This window comes from Myotis yumanensis, unplaced genomic scaffold (assembly GCF_028538775.1).
Source record: "Myotis yumanensis isolate MYYU_CA2020_CCGP unplaced genomic scaffold, mMyoYum1.0.hap1 SCAF_12, whole genome shotgun sequence".
NCBI lineage: Eukaryota > Metazoa > Chordata > Mammalia > Chiroptera > Vespertilionidae > Myotis > Myotis yumanensis.
In genome coordinates, this window is record NW_027223763.1 from 4352024 (window position 1) to 4368826 (window position 16803).

At 43.2% G+C, this 16803-nt stretch overlaps 1 protein-coding gene and 1 long non-coding RNA gene across 14 annotated transcripts in view; one reads left to right on the top strand and one right to left on the bottom strand.

Annotated features, from left to right (window-relative positions):
• The window catches only part of FNBP1 (formin binding protein 1), a 99538-nt gene that overhangs the window by 11381 nt on the left and 71354 nt on the right, over positions 1 to 16803 (top strand). The gene's annotated exons all lie outside the window — the stretch shown is intronic.
• LOC139020382 (uncharacterized) lies at positions 12565 to 14449 on the bottom strand. The gene is made up of 3 exons (XR_011473303.1): positions 14203 to 14449; positions 13420 to 13533; positions 12565 to 13327 (listed from the first exon to the last, which is right to left on the bottom strand). It is a non-coding gene; the product is annotated as an uncharacterized lncRNA (long non-coding RNA).

The window sequence follows — 16803 nt, forward strand, 5'->3', positions numbered from 1 at the left end:
CAGTGTGGGGCGTGCAGGAGGCAGTCGATCAAAGGTTCTTTCTCATCATTGATGTTTCCATCTCTCCCTCTCCCTTTCTCTCTGAAATCAATAAAAATATATTTTTAAAAAATAGTATACAGTGGGGCCTTGACTTACGAGTTTAATTCGTTCCGTGACGGAGCTCGTAACTCAAATTACTCGTATGTCAAATCATAAAGTGAACGAGTGAGACACACGATGCTGGGCTGATGTTGTGGCGTTCACTGTGACGTTTGCTGCACCAACTAGCGGTGGGGTATCTGAAGCTGGCTCGTAACCCGAATTTTAGCTCGCAACTCAAAGCAAAAAATCGGCGGAGAGACGGCTCGTATCTCGAAAAACTGGTTAGTCGGGACACTCGTAAGTCAAAGCCCCACTGTATTAGCTTTGGGCCCTTTTTTCCACCAGTTGGGCAGAAAAAACAAACCTACTGTCACGTCTTTCTTGCCCTCTCTTTGTTTCAGCGTGGGTGGCACCTCCAGTAGGCCCCGAGGTGACCCACACTAACCAAATTCCCAAGACTGATGAACAAACCAGAAGTACATCCATTAGGAGACCAGCTATTCATACTTGCTGATCTGCACATTTTCTCCCTGTAGACTAATCTATGTGGAAAGCTAAATTCTGGGCAAAGTTTCGTGGAGCGCATGAAATCAAAATGGATTTGGATTAATTTAATGGCTTATGACACCAAACTATGGAAGCCTCAGGCATTGATCTCCTCCAGAGGGGTAGGTGTACATTAGGAGGGAATAGAGTCTACTTCATAAATGCTGTGTTGACAGTTCCTTTTCTTTTAATGTATTCTTTCTTTAGACAGACAACAGGGTCATTCGCTATGTTTAGACCTTTCAATTCTCTTCAATTTTGCATCCTTGAGATGATGTCCTGGTACCCAGTTTGAATCTTGGGTGTTCAACATCATCTCACTTTTCAACATTTTCCAAACTGGCAAGTCTGAGAATCTGAACTTTGAAAAGCTCTCCCAGGTCATTCTGAGGTGGCTCAGATAGCACTGTGACATTTTGATTCCTTCTCATGCATTCCCAGTTTTTGCCCATTTTCATTCTTTGTAAGAAATGTAAAATCCAGCAATATTTTGGAGCTACTTTCTTACCCTGCTAGCCACTTACCAACATCATCACCATTCTAAGTACTCTGTTCCTTATGGTTGTCTAGTTGTCATTTACTCAGGTACCCAGATAAGTCATCGTTCATTCATTCAACAAATACTATTTGCCAGGCATTGTTCTAAGCAAAGGGAACATGGCAGTGAACCAGACAGTAGAACAAATTGCCTTTCTGTCTGATCTCTGTGTAACATATCTGATCATGATAAATGCTATGGAGGAAAATTAGGGTGTGGGAGACAGAACTGAAGGGTTAGAGTTGATGGGGAGAAGAAGAAGGTGTAGAACATTTTGCAATATGCCTGTTAGATACTAAGTATCTGACAACTAGCACAGCAATTTTTAACCGCAAGAATTTTTAAAGCATGCAATACCTGACTAAGTCAGGGGCACTGACCTCTTTTCCCTTAGATTGTCAGATAAAGAAGTGATAACAGCCAACACAACAGTAGCCGCCCAGTATGAATGCCCTGCCTTGAGCCATAAATATATAGGTCATTTAATAGAGTTGCATCTTATTGGTCACATCGCTTAATAAGGTTGCATCTGATTGGTTAGTACTTGGCACCAGAAATCCTTATATACAAGTATAGGCACCTGATTTTTTAAAAAGTCACTTTGGAGCAAAAGGGTAGGTAATTGTAAATCAAAAATTATACCTATTTTTTGTCAAATTGGCAAAAAATACGTTTGGTTTTTTTTTTGGTGTGCCGCAGAATTTTAGTAATTAGTTTATGTGTGCCGGGAGATGAAAAATGTCGAAAATCGCTGAGCAAGTAGATAGTTTAATGTATGCACCCAGAGCTTCAGGAATAGGCCCAGGCTGTTCGGGTCTGTGTGGATCTAATTACCCAATGTAAGTTTGGGTAATCAGAAAAGCAAGAATTAAAAGGGTAAAATTCTAAGCTCTTGGGATAGTGCGGCTCCTTCCAGCCCTCTTACTTAACTTCAGAACTCTGTCATTCAGTAGTGACCCTGTCACACTAGGCTGCCCTTTTGGACAGTGGCTGTGCTCTCTGCTTGCTGAGCTGTTTATCTTACTGAGAATCATTATGTGAAACTTGTTTCCGATTGGGAGGGGCCTAGACTAGTAAGAGTTGATTGGTTTTGTAAATTGTCCTAAGAGCATAATAAACAGATCTTGAAGCCTTGATATGCTTAGAAGTAAAACCAGTATACCGATTCATCAATGGCAAAAAAAAAATAATAATAAATAAATAAATGGGCCACTGATGAGCGTTTGGTTTTTGGTAGTAATCAGAGATGAATGTCATGCGTGCATTATTTTAATAAGTGTTTGCAGACTATCTAATAGTTTCTACTCCTTTGAAAGCTGCCTGCCTGCGTGCTTGTTCTGACATTTGAAGATGAATAGAGAATATTGAGAATTATTCAAGTCACACCTTGTTGACTGAGATCTCTCTTGTACCTGATATTAATTTTTCTCTTCATATTTTTCAGAGACAGCTTAAAATTGGTGACACTAGGTCACCAAATAAATAAGATTGGGGGGGGGACTTATTTCATGTGTGTGGCAGATTCTGTTTTGCAAAGTGGCCTCAATGATTTCTCGCGTTCCACATGCTCTTTCAATGTGACATGAGACTCCACCCGTTGAGGGTGGAAGAGGGCTTCTGTCCCTTCCCTTGAACCTTGGCAGATCTTTGTGCTGCCTTACCTGATAGAATATGCTGAAAGTGACACCATGTTGTTTTTGAGACAGGATCGTAACTATGCCATACACTTGCCTCACTCTTTCTGGATGCTTGCTCTTAGAACCCAACGCCATATTGTTAGGAAGCCCAACCAGCCCACATAGGGAGACATACGGAGAAGCCAACAGGAAAGGTTGCAACTGACAGTCTGATTGAGGTCTGGGCTAATAGAATATGAAATTGAAAAGTTGGGGAACATTCATGAAGTTTTTATACTTATTTTCTCTGAAGATGATGGGACAGGAAACTGAGAAGCTCTGATATAAAGTCTTATCACAGCAAAAACGAAACTCCTTAAACCAAGTTTGTGCAAAGGTTCTTGTCACAGAATTGTACACCTTGAATATGGTGATTCTGTGTCATTCTTTATAAAAACCTCAAGAGTTTTTACATTATTGTCATAACCATCAACCCACAGGGGAGAACATTTCATTGCAATTCCCTTTTTTTTTTTAATATATTTTATTGATTTTTTTACAGAGAGGAAGGGAGAGGGATAGAGAGTTAGAAACATCGATGAGAGAGAAACACTGATCAGCTGCCTCCTGCACACTCCCCACTGGGAATGTGCCCGCAACCGAGGTACATGCCCTTGACCGGAATCGAACCTGGGACCCTTCAGTCCGCAGGCCGACGCTCTATCCACTGAGCCAAACCGGTTAGGGCGCAATTCCCTTTTGGAAGAAATAGTTTTGCCAGTCTTCTCCCTTCCCCCCTAAGATTCATCTCTTGTTCTTTGAAAGTAAACCATGCTGATCCACTTCAGAAATGTTTTAGAAATACCAAATAAAATGCAAGATTTTCTCTAGCTTTAGGTGTGAAATAACCACCCATATTCTGGGGGCAGTGGATCTGCCCAACGAATGCTAAAGCATGTGGCCCCAGCTGTCTGCTGCTCACTCACTTGGGGTCTTCACTCTCTGAGTGAAGCTCTCACACTAGACCAGTGGTTCTCAACCTTCCTAATGCCGCGACCCTTTAATACAGTTCCTCATGTTGTGGTGACCCCCAATGTCATTGTTACAAATTGAACATAATTAAAGCATAGTGATTAGTCACAAAAACAATATGTAATTATATATGTGTTTTCTGATGGTCTTAGGCGACCCCTGTGAAAGGGTTGTTCGACACCCCCCCCAAAGGGGTCGCGACCCACAGGTTGAGAACCGCTGCACTAGACAGTCTCCAGTGGCTGCTCATTTGAAAAGTCTTTGATTCTTAGAATATTTCTGCAATTTCGTTTGTATGTCGTGTTGTTCAAGAGTATGTATGGGTTAGGAGCCAGACTCTTGGGTCATAGCCTCATGCTAACTAGCTGAATAATTTTGGGCAAGTCTTCTAACCTCAGTTCCTTCATCTGTAAAATGGGGATAATAATAGGGCCTACATTATAGGGTTATTGAGACTATTAAGTGAGTTAATGAATACTCAGAGCAGTAAGTAAATGTGTGACACAGTAAGATCGGTGAGCATTGGCTGTCATTACTTCTCTTCACATGTGGCTGGTGGTGTGGCTGTTTTGTCTATGTCCTGGATTCCACGTTGAAAAGGAAGCAGATGAGCACTTGTTCGGGGTGTTGTCGAAGGGGTCAGTGAATTGGGTGGAAACTAGACTGTGTGACCTCAGCTCCCTTCAGCTCCAGCGTTCTAGAGTAATCTGAGTTCCAGGATCAACTGACACCGAAATGGTTGTCCCCGGAGCCCTGATTCATAATAAATGGAGAAGACGTTGACGTCAGTTATTGGAGAGCAGCTGCTTGAAGGCTAGAAACTATTTAGGCATTTTATGTACAGTTCCCACACTATAGCTCAAAGAAATGCTAATAATGTTAATGGTAGGCCTGTAGAAGATTCAACAGGTCACAAAGTGGAATATGAATAGAACCATGAGGCACATTCTTGAAGCTGTCAGGCACCCTGTCCATGGGTTGAATGTCTTGGGTGTGATTCCAAAGGCAAAGACAATCTGGGACTGTTTTGCTGAACAAAAACTTTTTGGTTGAGGCCTGGCAAGTGCGCTCAGTGGTTGAGTGGCGACCCAGGAACCAAGAGACCACGGTTCCATTCCCAGTCAGGGCACATGCCTGGGTGGCAGGCTTGATCCCCAGTGGGGATGTGCAGGAGGCAGCCGATCAATGATATTTCTCATCTTACCGATGTTTCTCTGTCAATGAAATAAAATAAAAAAATTTTGGCTGAGAAAGGTGAAAGGCTCATTGTTTAATTAATTTTCTCACTTTGGTAGTTCAACAAGGTAAGTAAAGAACATCTTTAAAAAAAAACTTCAGACAGCCAATAAAAGCTGACCTCTGTTAAAAAACAAAACAAAACAAACTTCAGGCAGTCAGGTGCTACAGTTCTAAATAAAAACAGTCAGCTGCCTGGCAAAAATGGGACGCAGGATGGTGATGTCTTTCTTCTTCACTTTCTGGGACCCTTCAGTCCTTGGGCCAACTTTCTAACCACTGAGCAACCAGCTAGGGCTTGTCTGACATTTTTATTCTTGAGGACATTAAAACAGTGAGTTGTTCATTACTTTTGAACCCAAAGCTTTGTAAACTCATAGTAAATTTGTGCATTTTCTGGTTGCAGTTGTGTAAAATGTGCCTAATTCGTATCTAAAGTAGTACTCTTAACAGTAAAAGTAAGATATTCCTTCAATATAATTTAACATTTATACACAAGAGCCCTAAGTGGCCTGTTTACTGATTTTATATTTTAAAGTATTTTTGTGAAAACTGCAAGTTATCCATTTCTATGATGTCCATTTTCCAGGTTAATAGATTTAGTATTTATCAAACTTCTCATGGGAAGTAAATTTCATGAGGACAAGGTTTTTATTTGTTTTGTTCCATAATCTCTTCCCAGCACTTAGAATAGTACCTTGCACATAGTAGATGCTTAGTAAATAAGTGAGTTGCCAAACTGGAAACAGTCTTGGATTTTGCCCTCTGACTAGATACCAGTTCGGGCTCTTATCTAATTCATGTGACTTCCAAACACAGATTTAAAAAGTGGAGAGCGGGGTCAGCTTTAAAGAAAGTGATATTGAAGATTTGAATTATTTGTACTTATTGTTACGGCAGTACTTTGGTTTCTCCAAAGAAGGCATACCAGTGGCCAACAAGCATAAGAAAGATGCTGGACATCATTAGTCATTTGGGAAGTGCAAATCAACACCACAGAAAGACACTGCATCACACCCCCTGGGCTGACTAAAATCAAAGAAGTGGAAAATAACAGACGGAACATTGGACATTGCTGGTGGAAACGTAGAAAGATCCCGCTGCTGTGGAAAACCATCTGACGGTTCCTCAAAACATTAAACATATAGTTGCCCTATGATTCAGCAAGTCCACTCTTGGGTCTAAACCCAAATGAATTGAAAATAGTCGTTCAAATAAATACTTGTACAGGAATGTTCATAGCACCACTGTTCACAATGGCCAAAAGGTGTATGTCCATGGACGACTGAATGGGCGAACAAAATGTGGTTCTTCCACACAATGGCACAGTATTCAGCCAGAAAAAGGAAGGAGGTACTGATCCGCTCTACAATTTGAATGAAAACATTAAGCCTAGCGAAGAGAAGCTAGGCAGGAAAGGTCACATATTGTGTGATTCTTTTTATGTAAAATATCCAGAATAAGCCAATCCGTGGAGACAGAAAACCAATTGTTTGCCAGGCCATGGGGGAGGCGGAGGTGGGGAGTACCTGCTTAGTGGGTACTATGGGGTAATGAAAATATCATGGAACTAGATCGAGGCGGTAGTTGCACAATATTATGAACATACTCAGTGCCACTGAGTTATTCTCTGTCGAATGGTTAATTTTGTGTTATGTGAATTCCACCTTAATTTAAAAACAACAACAAATAGATTTTTAGTTATCTCCAATATGGCAAGGAGCTAATCTAGGAAGTTCCTTGGTCTTTGGAAATGTAAAAGCCATTGTAAATGCTGCATAAAACAATTGGCCTTTAACTCTTCAGAAGGTTCTATAAATTTTCTCCCAAGTAATTAAAGGATGCTGTGTGGTGTTTGAAGTCTCCTTAATGATTATCTGAGTATTCTTGTTGCAACACGGGTTATAAAGGGTATATTAGGTGCCAGTTAAAAATACACCCACAACATTGAACCACACTCGAAGAAGTAAGGGAATTGTTGTCTCTGCAGATGGATTTCCCACCAAATCAGTTGATACTCTACCTGCTAACACCAGTATCTGGTAGCTTTCAGTCGGGTTGGCTGTTTTTCTTCGAGCGTGTGGGAGAGTGGAGCCAAAGTCGAAAAGACGAGCTCACAGTGAGCGGTCCAGGTTGACTTCCTTACCCCTTTTACTGTAATTACAGTGTGTGACTGAAAATAACTATTTGGTTCTTTTTTAAAGCCACTATAGTTAGCCTGACTACTCATTTTCCCTGGGTTGTAGCTCACCTCCAAAACATGTCTTGTGCAAGGCACTGAGCTGGGGCCGTGGGCGATGGGCTTGATGGCTGTCCTTAAGTTTAATAGGTGTGAGATTTCTAGAAATTGCTATAATAATTTTTCATGACCTAACAGCCCTGTCTGTTCTGAATGACCAGTTTTATGTTATCTTATAGCAGGAGGACTTTGAAAACAGAGCCAGCAATTGGTCACTGTTTCCGAGAAGCTCTTTGCTTTAACAGAGTGAGAATCTGTGTGTGTGAGATAGGTTTTAATTAGCCTCCGTCCGTCACAGGATGTTCGAGTGAACTGTGACTGCACGGCCCTCCCGGGCCCCATAGGGCCCCACCGCACTTGGCCCTCTTGTTCCTGCAGTGGGAACGGAGGGCTGAGAGCCGCGGCCACTCGAGGAGATGGCAGCTTTTCAAAGCTCTGCAGTGCCGGCCCCCTCGAATCTGTGAAGGCCGTTCAGAGAGAGCCCAGGAACCTTACTTAAGGTGTCAGTGGGCCGCGTCTCCGCTGAGCTGGCGTCGCATGTTAGCTTCTCTCTCCCTATGGGCACCTTCAGGGGTGCTCCGACATGCTGAGTACCTTGGGTCTTACGTTGACGTCAGGTAGTTTGTTGCAGAAGCAGTAGTTTTAAAGTCATGACTGTCCTCTTGGTCTCAAATAGACAATACTCAGTAACAAAAAGGAGAAAAAGCCCTGGCCGGGTCGCCCGGTTGGTTGGAACATCGTCTCATGCACCGAAGGTTTCGCGTTTGATTCCTGGTCAGGGCACCTACCTAGGTTTTGGGTTCGATCCCTGGTAGGGTTGCATACAGGAGGCAACCGATTGATATTTCTCTCTCACATCGATGTTTCTCTCTCCCTCTCTCTCTCTTTCTAAAAATCAATAAGAATATATGCTCAGGTGAGGATTTTTTAAAAAGGGAAAATAGGGATTGCCCAGCAGAAGAAAAGTTAGAGGGCATCTATATACATTTTCCATAGTGGCTGCACCAGTTTACGTTCCCACCAATAGTGTGCACAGTCCCGTTTTCCGCTTATCCTTGTCAACATTGTTTGATTTATGGATGATGGCCGTCCTGACAGGTGTGAGGTAATATGTTCATGTGTGTTGCTGATGTGAAAATGAACATATGCCACACTGTCTCTTAGGCCGTCCCTGGTGCTGAAGCATTTGCATATTCGAGGCTAGGGTTTTGACAGCAAACAGGAATTCCCCTGGTAGTGGTCTCATTGGGAAATGTGATTAAATGCGGTTCAGTTGCCTGAAAGGCAAATCATCAGAACAGCTTTAAAGAGGACTGGTAGCAGTGGTTGCTTTCAAGCTCCGTAGGCTTTTTGTTTTGTTTTTAATCTTCCAGGGCCCTGTGAAAATAGTCCAGTGTTTATATAGATAAAATCAGACAAACTCGGAGTTCCTCTCTGGTCAGCCCTAATTCCAAAAACCCAAACAAACAACAAAACAAGCAGGGGTGGCATTGTTTGTTTCTTTCCAGCTAATTCTTGCCAACTTTGAATATGTGGCAGGTCTGGGCTCCAGATGGAGCATCCATGAGGATCTGTTTTGGAGCATTGATTTTTGCAAACATCAGAGCAAATTACAAAATGGATATTTTAAAATATTTTCTTAAATCACTCCATGCATGTACTTTCATCCAAAATCACTATTGATCCCACAAAGACTTTTTATGAAACCAGTGCAATCTAGTTGTCAGTTTCATAAAAAAAAATCAATTTGGCTGGCTTGTATTGGCTTTTGTCTGGGGAACAATAGAACAATTGGGCTGTCTTTTTTGATGTAATATTTTACTATTTCTATCTAGCAAAAGATGATTCTTGCCCTAGCCGGTGGCTTAGTTGGTTGCAGCATCGTCCTATACACCAAAAGGTTGTGGGTTTGATTCCCAGTCAGGGCACATACCTAGGTTTCAGGTTCGATCCTTGGTAGTTGTGTATACAAGGGGCAACCGATCGATGTTTCTCTCTTCCTCTCTCTCTCTCTCTCTGAAAACCAATAAAAACATATCCTTGGGTGAGAATTAAAAAAAAAGGATGATTATTACTTGCTTGAAATAAAGTCCCTGCTTCAGGTTTTCAGGGACAGAATTTTCACTCTATAGACATTCTCCTAGTACCATTTAGCTACATTATATTCTATTCCATTCAGCTTTGAGATATACCATTGTGTAAGTTTAAGGTATACAATGTGTTGATTTGATACACCTATACATGGAAAAATGATCACCCCCATGCCATACTTACCACTTCCTTTTTGTGGTGAGAACATTTAAGATGTCTTGACAACTTTCAAGTGTATGAAATAGTGTTATTATTTATAACCACTGTACTGTGCATTCGATCCCCAGAACTCATTCATCTTCTAACTGGAAGTTTGTACCCTTTGACTAACATCTCCCCATTACAACCCCACCCCTCTACCCCCAGGTCCCTGGGAACCACCATTCTGCTCTCTGTTTCTCGAAGTTGGGCATTTCTAGATTCTACCAATAAGTGATATCATACTGTTTGTCTTTGTCTGACTTACCTCCCTTATTGGCATAATGCCTTCAAGGTCCAACTGTGTTGTCACAAATAACAAGATTTTCTTCTTTCTTGTGGCTGAGTAATAGTCCATCTTCTGTTTGCTGCTACCAGTATGTCCTCAGTTTTTAGTGTTTGACACATAGTAGGTAAAATACTGATGGATGAATGAATGGATGGATATGATTTTGGCTTAGAGTAGAAGCACAACGTATGTTGCTTAATGTAATATTTGTGTTCGCTTAACCTTCATAAACATTTTAATTGAGGGAAATTATCTGTTATATTTGTGTAGTGATATGTGAAAAGTGCCTTAAGCTTTTTGAAAATAATAGTCCTGGATTATTTTTTTTTTAAGGTTTTTTTTCCTTCCGAAGCGTGAAGTCTCTTTTGCAATCAATAATCAATTCATACTTGGGTATTAATGATGCCCTCTCTGAAGACCATTTTATATTTGTAATGGGAACAAAACAGGAAGTACATCAAAGAAACAGTAATAGTTCAATACTTTGTCTAATAGATTTTTCTCTTGACTTTTTTTTCTTTCCTTAAATGCTTTATCTTTGTTTTTGATCTCCAGTTGGCCGAGGCTCAAGTGATCTTAGGTTTCTCTTACGCTGAAGATTTTCCCGTCAATCCAAATTTAAATCATTAAATATTATGGTATGTTACAGGCGCATATATGAAAATGTATAGATATAGAGGAGAGGGAGTCACGGGACTGGGTGAAAAAGGTGAAGGGATTATGAAAAAATAAAAAACTCATAGACACAGACAACGGTCTGGTGATTACCACAGGGAAGAGGGTGGGGGGAGGTGGAAGAGGATATAGGGGAGGTAAATGGTGGTGGAAGGAGACTGACTTGGGGTGGTGTAGACACAATACAATATACAGATGATACATTATAGAATTGTACTGAAGTCTATATAATTTTATTAACTAACGTCACCCCAATAAATTCAATGAAAAGAAAAAAAGAAAATGTGTAGGTATAGAGTGATGTGTACAAAAACAGCAGTGAACTGAACACCCATGTCCACTGCACCCAGGGACAGAACTAAGAACATAGTCTGCTCCAGACGCTCCCTGTGGCCCCTTCCTGATCTCCCACCCGAATTGAGTATAACCCAGAATTTTGTATTAAAAATATTCATTTGGGGTTTTTTGGTAGTTTATCATCACTTATGAGTGCCTCAGTAGGTAATACATTTAGCTTTGCCTGTTTGGGGACTTGAGATAAATGGAATCGGGTGGGCAGTCAAGTTGTTGCCTGCATCTTGCTGCTATGCCTCTCTCTTGGTGCAGGAGTTTCTGTCTACGTCCTAGACCTTAAGATCATACGTATCCTGTAGAGGCACTGCTGGGTCACACGGGTGCAGGCAGCCTTACTGGGTAAAACCAGTCTGTGTCCCAAGGTCCCCAGCAGCTGTGAGCGGTCCCTTTGCAGCCCCGGCTTGGTGTTCCCTGACTTTAAATTTTTTCCAGGCTGGTGGGTGTGAGATGGCATCTCATAGTGTTAATATGCATTTCCCTGATTACTAATAAGGTTGAATATCATTTCATGCTTAAAACTCTTATTATTTTTGCCCCTTTTCCTGTTGGGTCTTTTTATTTTTATTTTTAAGAAAATTGGTATAGTGACGGATGTTAAATAGGCTTACTATGACCATTTTGCATTACATATAAATATTGCGTCATTATGTTGTATATCTGAAACTAATATAATGTTATGTTACACATCAATTTAAAAAACAAGAAAAAGAAAATGAATGTAAAGTTCTTTATTCTAGATACTAATCCTTTGCCAATCACATGTGTTACCGACATCCTCTTCCAGTTTGTCCTGTATCGTTTCTCATTCTTTGTGGGATCTTTTCATGAACAGAGTTGTTAGTTTTTATACAGCCAAGTTGGTCACATTGTTTTCTGTCTGGTGCATGCTCTTTTGTGTCTTTAAAAACTCTTTCCTACGCCAAGAGCAGAAGGACATTCTCCTCGAATATCTCCTGAAAGTTTTATAATCTTGCTTTGTATACTGAGGTCTTTAATCTACCTGGAATTAGTTTTGTTGTTATTGTGTGTGTGTTTTATTGATTTTTGAGAGAGAGAGAGAGAGATTTATATATCTTAAGAAACGAAGATTTGATTTCATTTTATCCAATCATTACACAGTTATCCCGGCACGTCGGCCTGTTTGGTGATGGCAGCATCAACACTTACCAGGTACCAAGCAGTGCTCCAAGCATGAGATAACGTGTTTAACTCTTATAGTCACCTATCAGTAGATCCTGCTTGTATCCCCATTTTGAGATTTAAAAAAACAACACCAGAAAGACAGAGTAAGTAACTTTCTTCATGTGACGTGGCTGGTATGTCAGAGCCAGAGGTCAAAGGACCAGTTCATCCAGCTGCAGACCCGGGCCTCGGCCATGAGAGCCCATGCCTTCCATGGCGGCCTCTCTTCTCTCCCAAGAGTCTTCTTTTTGCAGGCCCTGCTCCTGGTCTTTCTGGCCCTTGCATTTACCTTGTTTTCTGTCCTGGCCAACACGACACAACCTCTTCATTAACTTTTTTTTTTTTTTTTTTTTTAAATATATTTTATTGATTTTTTTACAGAGAGGAAGGGAGAGAGACAGATAGTTAGAAACATCGATGAGAGAGAAACATCGATCAGCTGCCTCCCGCACATCTCCCACTGGGGATGTGCCCGCAACCCAGGTACATGCCCTCGACCGGAATCGAACCCGGGACCCTTCAGTCCGCAGGCCGACGCTCTATCCACTGAGCCAAACCGGTTTTGGCCTCTTCATTAACTTTATAGTAAGTCAGCATCCGTGTGGCACGAACCCCCACCTTGTTCTCCTGCAAGAGTGTTTTGGCTACTGCTTGACCCGTGCCACTCCATTTAAACCTCCGAGTTACGTTCTCCAAGAAAAACCGGTTGGGATTTTCATTGGCACTGCGCTGAACCTCATTAAATAAATTTAAAACAGGCTGGAAGCCACAAAGGGGTGTGAGAGAGAAGGAGGGATTGTATTAGTTGGCCAACTCTCGCCACCGGTTCTGAAGTCACCAGTCTGCTGCAATCCTGGCTGCGGCCTTCAGGGCTGATGATCGGGCCTCCGCCTGTCTCCCCGTCACACTATTCTTTTCCTTTGTCTTCACACTCCGGGTTCGAGGGACTGCTCTCATTTCCTTCCACTTGCCGCGTTCTTTCCTTCCGAGGGCCCTCACACATTCTCCTCCCTCTGCCTGGGATGTCCTCCCCTCCCACCTTCTAGCCTCACTTCTGATTTGCCTGCTGGCTTTACCTATCCTCGTTATTTCAGCGTCGACATCACTTTTTCCCTAGTTCCACGGCTAGACTGGGTCCCACACTCATGCACTCCCCCTGGCCTTTTATTTTACCTCCATTAAAACGCCACTGTTCTCCACTCTGAGTCCAGTGCCTGGCACAGAACCTGCTGAATTATTGCAGCTTACTGGAAAGAGACAAGGGTGTATGGGTTAGACTGAAAGCCACAGAAGACCCAAAGAAAAGTGGCTTAGATGACAAGGACACGTAGTAGCTCACATTTGAGGACTCCGGAGGCAGCGGGATTCTGGGATTGGTGTTGATGTTTAGTGATTTCATCAGAGCCAGGCGCTTGCCAAATTTTGTTCCTGCTGTTCCGAGCATCACAAGCAGCTATGACCATGTCAAGGAAGGAGGAGGGGTGTTTATTAGGGAGGATAACCTTTCTCAGTGGCCACTCCCAGATCCCCCAGGCATCTAGTCGGCCACGCCCTGGCTGAAGGGCGATGGGAAGGTGATCTTGTAAGAGCAGAGGTGCTCTAACCACAGGACAGTGGGGCCTGGCTATTGCATGCTCAGCCAAGACGTCTGTTCCACAGGGTATGTTACCAAACCAGGGCTGCAAGCGCGGGCCAGCCTCCCGAAGACTTGCCTCAGCCAGGGGGAAGCTCACAGGTGCAGCAGCCTCATGCTGTCTTTCACCTGTGCTCAGCCTTCCTCTCTGCAGCCGGGGGCCTCCCCTCGTTTTCCATGCCCAGACTGATGCTCACCTCTCAGCCCCAGCGCTGCTTCCAGAGGCTTGGGTTGAGAGGTGGGATCCCTTGTCTTAAAAAGGGGACAATCCCTATGTGTCTGCTTGACCTTCTTTACTTAACATTGTGAGTTAATTGCTAAGTGTTTTTGGAAAATCCTTTCCACGGGTGTTAACTAAGTTTCAGGTGCCAAGGCTTATACAATTATTTTTTCTGATATTTTTGTCATATTTTGTACCCCTACCCCTTCCCCAACACACACACACACACACACACACACACACACACACACACACCTGGAAGTACTTACAGAGTTTAGAAATAAGTCAGATCTTCAAAAATCTGGCTTCTTCTTTTCATTAAAAATCTGGCCTCTACACTGCTCTTCTTTAGTCTTTGGATCGCCTCCAAGGTTCCTCCTGGTGCTGAGTGCGGTTTGCTCCTCTCTCCCTCCCCCTCTGCTCTTCTGCCCTTGGGTTGGCCTTGAACTCTCGTGCCCTGGGGGAGAGAATCCCCTGCCAAGCAGTGTGGGATGTTTGAGAGACAAGGTTAAGTTCCCCAGGGCTGGAGGGCTGCGGGACAGCCGCAGAAGGGGAAGGTGACGAGGCCTTGTGCTGCTGACTGAGCAGGCTCGGCAGTGACCAGGTCTGACTTAGTCTCACCTGTCAGCTGACGCGCAGAAACCAGGAAGTGAATGAGCCGATTCCATTTCTGGGTGGCAGCCAGATACTGATGACACTGAATGTTTGCACGAAAGATATTCATCTGACAGTCACAACTTGACTAAGCCCTCCTGCATTCTGTCACCGGGAGGCAGAGTTTTTTCTTAGAAAGAGCACGATTTTGCTTCTGTGACCGTAGCTATCTTTCATTACCATTGATCCAGCCACCACGATGGCAAGTTAGACCCAGCTTTCTGAACGGGGTTTTTATAGCCTCATCATTCTTCAGACTTTCCCCTTCTGTTTAGGATATTTGACAATGCCCCTCTAGAGGAGGAATCTTTAAGATCATTTTACAAATTAGTATTTTGTGTGTGTGTGTTTTTTTTAATGAAAAAAGAGTAAGCGCTCTTTAACATGTTTTTCCTTGAAACTCTTATGATCTTGTTCACTCAGCATATTGGGGGCAGTGACAGACTTTGTTTGCTGCTTTTACTGTATCCCGAGAAATAGAAAGGGAGCCGAGAGGGACCACAGTGTTCTGAGAACATTGAAATAGGCCCGGAGTTTATTGCTGCTTCTCAAAGGGGGAGGTTCCATAGCAGTTTCCCCTCCAGACCTCATCCACGCGGACTCCGGGATAGTCAAAATCTGGTGCTTTTTCTTCAAGTCCTATTTCTTACCCTCTGTTTTCATTCGAGGCTGCGCTGTGACATCGCAGCACAGTGAGCGGAGGGCATCCTGTGCTCATTAGCCCTCGTCCCGCCGTTTGTCGCACATCCAGCATCAGCCTCCTTATCGCCCTTTTACACAATATAGTTATTGTGATAACGCTATGGAAACGCAGCTTTTTTTTTTTTTATTTTAATAATTTTTATTTCTTAAAGTATTACAAAGAGTATTACATATGTCTCCTTTTTCCCCCCCTTGATATTCCCCCGGCCCCTATTCCCCGCCCCCCCCCTCCCCGTGTCTTGTGTCCATTGGTTAATCTTATATGCATGCATATAAGTCCTTCAGTTGGTCTCTTAATCCCCCCCCCACCCTCCCCAGGCTTCCCACTGTAGTTTAACATTCTGTTCAATGTTGCTCTGCTTCTGTATCTACCCCTGTTCATCAGTCCATACTGGTCCCCTTTATTTGTCCCAACCTCACTGGAGTAGTCTCAACCTCACCAGGGCCGTCTGAGCATCACCAGGGCCGTTTCAACCTCACCGGGGCCGTCCCTACCTCACGGGGGCCGTTACAACCTCACCGGGGTCGTCCCTACCACACCGGGGCCGTTTCAACCTGACCGGGGTTGTCCCTACCTCACAGGGGCCGTTTCAACCTCACCGGGGTCGTCCCTACCTCACGGGGGCCGTTTCAACCTCACCGGGGTTGTCCCTACCACACCCGGGCTGTTTCAACCTGACCGGGGTTGTCCCTACCACACCGGGGCCGAGAAACGCAGCTTTTTATATCCGTGCGCCTCTCCACATCCTTTGTGTCACTGACTCCATCCCTAGGCTGTTGGCTGTTTTGTAAGGTTTTGTGTGTATGTGTTTTTAAGCTCGTACATCTATTTCATCTTGGGTCTGTTTATGTTCTCACCTCTTGTGTTTAGAATGCAGTTCTGGAAAGGACCAGGAACAAAGAATAATTCCTTGGTATTTTCATTTTTACAACCAAAACAGACCTGGTGGGATTGTGGCTAGCTGCAGCGGCTGTGCCTAGATTTGTACCTGTTTTTATGGCAGAGTTGCATGCAGGCTTGCGTTTGAAAGGGATTCTGAGTGCAGTAAAACCTGTTTTGCTTGTGTTTCCCTTCAAATGAAAACCCACGGCGTTAACTGGACTGTCCAACCATGACGCCCGGATGTTGGAGCCCCTGTGTTGTCCATGACGTCACAAGCTCTGGCTTTAGCTGGCATTTCCGTCCCAGGGAGCACACCACCCTAATTCTCGGAACCTGTTTCACCAATAATAGACGAATATAACTTTACAGAATCTGCAGCTACGTGTACTGTCAAGGCAGAAGGGATCTGTGCTCCTCAAAATAAACCCTCAGTTCTTCCTTTGAGGTTTCATCTGCTCTTTCTGCAGGCAGCCAGTGAAGTCACCTTGGGTAATGGTTTGTCAACACTTTAAGGTTTGACACTTTTTATGTTGAAAATATACATGTAGGTATTTCTGCTTTTAATTCAGTGTATGAGAAAAATCCTTAGTTTGTCCATAGTTATTAATTAAAGTCTTTGTTAAAAATTTGA